The sequence below is a fragment of the Cyprinodon variegatus genome, unplaced genomic scaffold (assembly GCF_000732505.1).
Source record: "Cyprinodon variegatus isolate N-32 unplaced genomic scaffold, C_variegatus-1.0 Scaffold584, whole genome shotgun sequence".
Classification (NCBI taxonomy): domain Eukaryota; kingdom Metazoa; phylum Chordata; class Actinopteri; order Cyprinodontiformes; family Cyprinodontidae; genus Cyprinodon; species Cyprinodon variegatus.
In genome coordinates, this window is record NW_015151037.1 from 303149 (window position 1) to 307888 (window position 4740).

The 4740-nt window shown below is 35.9% G+C and overlaps 1 long non-coding RNA gene across 2 annotated transcripts in view; it reads left to right on the forward strand.

Annotated features, from left to right (window-relative positions):
• Nucleotides 1–4740, forward strand: part of LOC107095921 — a 155503-nt gene that overhangs the window by 9188 nt on the left and 141575 nt on the right. The window contains exon 1 of one of the 2 annotated variants that reach the window (XR_001481768.1): nucleotides 3940–4000. The exons of the other annotated variant lie outside the window; for it this stretch is intronic. This is a non-coding gene — a long non-coding RNA (uncharacterized LOC107095921). Of the gene's footprint in view, nucleotides 1–3939; nucleotides 4001–4740 lie in introns of those variants that run through there. 2 annotated transcript variants of the gene reach the window in all.

Here is a 4740-nt window from a genome sequence, read left to right on the forward strand (position 1 = left end):
ACAGGATGGAATCATTTCAGATTTAAAGAACTTTCAGAAGTTTGTATTATGAATATGAGCGGACTTTTCCTTTAAGGTAGAAGGGCAACACTACCAAATGTGTGGAATGAATTCTCCACTACGGATAAAACATATTTTCCTTTGCTTCTAAAAAATCCACCTCTATTGAGACAGTGATAATGTCAATGTATTCCAGGAAGGTTGGGAGAATGTTCAGCAAAAACAGGAACATGAAGAAGTAGAAAACACAGCTGTTTACAACTGTGTGACAGTCATTTCTTTCCTGGAGTTTTTCATCAATCTGTTGATAGTGGTGATATTTATGAGCTAAATCACGGATGTGAAGATGTTCACATTCAGGAACCTGCGGCAGCTGCTGCCCGCTCCACGTTTTCCGTTTGGTTCACGCCGCATAGTTGCGAAGGCTGTGTCCGACCGTCCGCCCTAACCCCTAATTCCCTCCATCACTATATGGTGAACTCAGTTAACTGACCGTTCGGACGGATGAGCACGACTTTTCTCTTACAGTTGGTCATGTGGATCCGCCTCCCCGGACGGTGCCAGTGTCATCTTTGTTTCTTGTCGCAGCTGTGGCAACAAATCCCATAATGCTTCGTGAGGATTCTTGGCATTTTGGATATATCTGCTCCTCCATCTCATCTAAAATGGCGTAATCACTATATAGTGCCGCAAATAGTGATTAGGGCAGACATTTAGAAACAGCCGAATTAGCCGTAGGTGCTCTGTGAATGGGAGGAATGGCTCCACCCCTTTGGATCGGGGTCGTTTGGCTTCTTTTGTTATTGTGCAATGCTATAGAAAGGTAAAATTCTATTTGCATGTTTTCTAAACTAAAAACAGGCTTTGTTGGGCTGCTGGATAAAACCTGGAACTAAACGCTATTTCTGACATTTTGAATTGAAAAAGCTTCCTGGATGGAAGAGAAATGTCTTTAAACTTGGAAACAAAGTCCAGAGGATTGATTTTTTTACTTTTGGAACGACTCTGATCTGTTCTACACCGCTTTATTAAATCCCTAAAGCTCTAATTACACGCTGCCGCCAAAATAACTACCTTCACAAGTCGAACCAGTTTTTACCATTTGTTGGGTTTAGGTGCACTATCAGACTTTGAGGTGACTGATTAACAAAGAACAGATTATTATAGAGCTGGTGCCTTAAAGAGGTGTAGTGTTGTTGAATTAAATCCTTTTAGTCTTTGAAAAGCCTTTTACTTAACTGCTGTTGTGCCGCTACTGACAATGACAAAGTAAATTCATTCTGGTAAGTTAGCAACACTTTTATACGGGGATTTAGTCAAAGTCAACTTGGCAAATTCTTCATTCTGTCACTTTTTACAGATTTGAGAACCAGAAAGCAATTTTCTAAATTTCTCCCTTATGTAAAATCACATTGTTTTTATATGTACAGTACATATATAAAGTATGTTTAAACTTGATTCTCTCAGATTTCTAAATCTGAAAATACTAATCCAGAGGAAATAATCTCTTTGTTTCTCTCCCTCTTTTCTGACCACACTTTCACAGTATTTTTCTAATCAAGTGCTCTGCATTATTTCCTTGTGTTGTAACTTTGTAAATCCAGACCTAATAATTGTGTAACCCTTTCATCTGAAAGCATGAGTTAAGGGGATCCTTTGGATTGCGCTGCTTTGTAAATTCCCCCTTAACAGTCAAACCGGCAATAACTTTGGTTCCTCAAAATGTACTTATTGCATCTCCAGTTCATTGACTACATGCGCCTCCAGTAAATAATCTATAATCCTGGGTATAGGGACTGTTTGTAAAGTTAAGCCAAAAATTACGAGCAATATTTATGGTTAGCATGTTTAAAGAAGAAATAAGGGGGTTAACTTTTTCCTTGTCATTATTTCGTTATATTATTTGTTCATTTATAAAAATCAAAGTTCCGAACTAAATATTAAAATTTTCATTTAAAACATTTGTCAACAAGCAACATATTTATTTTCCAAAGTTTTATATATATATATATATATATATATATATATATATATATATATATATATATATATATATATATGACACTTAGTTGGTTAAGTACATATTTAGCTCCAAACTAAATACTTATATAACAAACTAAATATTTAATTTGCAAATTAAATATCTAGTTTGTTAAAAAATATTTAGCTCCAATTTAAATCTCATTCTACCCACTAAATATTTATTTAGCAAACTAAGTATTTAGTTTGCAACTTTGATTTTTATTTTTTTTAATGAATGACAACGAAAAAATGACTTGGAAAAAATAACCCCCTTATTTTCTCTTAAATCACGCTCAATAGCCCAAAAATATTTCTCTTAAATTTTGACTGCTTAACTTTACAAACGGCCCCCCATACCTGGATGCCTTTTTATAAAATTAATATTCTTATTTGATATTATTACAAGCAAAATTAAAAGAACCTAAATTGTTCTGGAGATTCTGGAATTAATTTATTTCTCAACAAAGATAACATCTAAACATATATAAATATATAAATCTAAACATCATATAAATCCACAAACATGAAAGTTTATTAAGATCAGTTCAGATGCAACCTGTAAATGACCCCTGATATTATCTGCCCTTTGACTGGATACCAGAAATGTATTTATCATAGTAGCTACTATGCAAACGCACTGCAAATACATAAACAGCTAGCAAATACATACAGCACTGCAAACACAAAAATCACACATAAAAAAAAACACAAAACATGGATTATCAAACACAAACACGTGAAAGCATAACAATAGGAAGAAAAATGCTGCAAATACAAAAACCAGCTGCAAACAGTTACGACATAAAATACATAGAAAACATAGAAGTAGGAAAAAAGAAAGGAAACGAAAGGGATATCCCCATCTGGTATTGTTGTTCGATGTTGAGCTGATATCGGGCAAAATAATATCGCATTTTATCGGCCTGCACCAAAGTCTCTGATATTAGCGTACTGATAAAATCCCTCCGCGTCTGTCTAAGGTTCATGTCGCCCACCGCTTCTTCATCACTGGGTCAGTTGTTCTCAAACCTATAACCTTTGTTCTCACTTTGTCAGTTGATCAAATCATTTTTTTTTAACATTCCACACTTTAAAATAAATCATATAAGTTTGCATTGTTCCGCTTATATTGTATCGGGTCGATATTTGTATTATATCGGAAACCATATCGGAAATCAAAATGTTGTACCGGGACATCCCTACTTTTTTTTTTTTTTTTTTTATTTTTTTCATTTTTATTTTTTATTTATTCTTTTTTTTCCCTACTTTTTACCACTCAGGCAGGACAAAGCTTTTTGTGTTTGGAGTGAAATGTTTAGTTCCAATTATTGCTGCAGTTAACCATTATTTTGCAAATCAATCTGTGGATTATTATTTAATCGATTAATAATAAGTTAGCCAAAGGTGCCTTAAAGAAGACCTTACACGAAATTAAACCAGATGAAACTCAAACTTTTCCACTTGAGGATTTCTGGATAGAGAATATTGATAGATTAAAATATTATTTATCTTAAATACAGAATGTTTAAATCCTGGTATAATTCTGCTCTAAGTGGGTTTCTCTGTTTTAGAGCCTCTCCGCTCCTGTAAACAAATAATCGATTACTACATTAGCTGACCATTATTTCAGTAAGCGATTAATTACGATTAATCCAATTAATTATTTCAGCCCTAGTACCAATTACATCTTTGTTCTTTGTTACATCCACTTTTTAAGAAGAAATGAACTTCTAGGTTCATTGAGTTCATTTGTTCTCCATGTCTCCTTGGCTGCCATGTCTGTTCATTTTAGTGCCTTTGGTATAAAAAATGTCCTCTCTCGCCTGTCTGCCTGTCTCACACGTACACACACTTCCTCTCAGCTTCCTTTCTGTGCCGAGCCGTTAAGAAGCATCGACTGTGCCTCTGTGTATGCGCAGGAAAGCGAGGCATCTTTAGCAGCGGTGAATTATCGTCCTGTGAGAAAGAGATCTCCCCGGTAAGACTAATCTGTCTAGATCTACGTTAGATTGGTAAAACACTGCTCTCTTTGTGAATATGTCCATAAAGGCCTGGAATCTGATGTTGCTAACCGAAACCTACAATGTCCCAAAAAAAAAAAAAATCCAATGTAAATGTTGCTGATTCATAGCGACAGTTTAAAGGTTACTACAAAATAATACTTTATGGATATTTTGTTCAGGACACGGATCCTTGAGCATGTTAGCTGGTTAACCTCTTCAGGTCAGATCTATTCTGACCTGAAGAGGTTCAAAACTGTGTAACTGCAGAGTAGAAGCACAGTGGGAGCCGGATCTCTAAGAGCAACTTGGTCCCATCATCTGAAACTACCTGACTTATATCTATGGAGGACCAACTCTGCCATATTTAAAAATAAATACATAAATAAATAAATGCTCAATAAATATATAAGCATACAATTAATTGCAATTAACAATTAAACCGCGGCAACCAGCAAAGCTCCGAAGCTGACGGCAGCCAGGTCTATAGCCAGGCTATGATGGCGATTTTTTGTTGTATTTGGCAAAGTTTGGCAAAGTCCCTACTCAAGTTCTAATGACTTCAGACTCGACATCAGACTCTCCTCCTGTAGATTCGACCGATGTAGTAAAATGCTAACCAACACGCTTCACACACGGCTATGCCGAGAGAGGGCCGCTGCAGATGGGCTGTGGTCGGCCCTGGCTGCCGTCAGCTTCGAAGCTTTGTCGGTTGCCG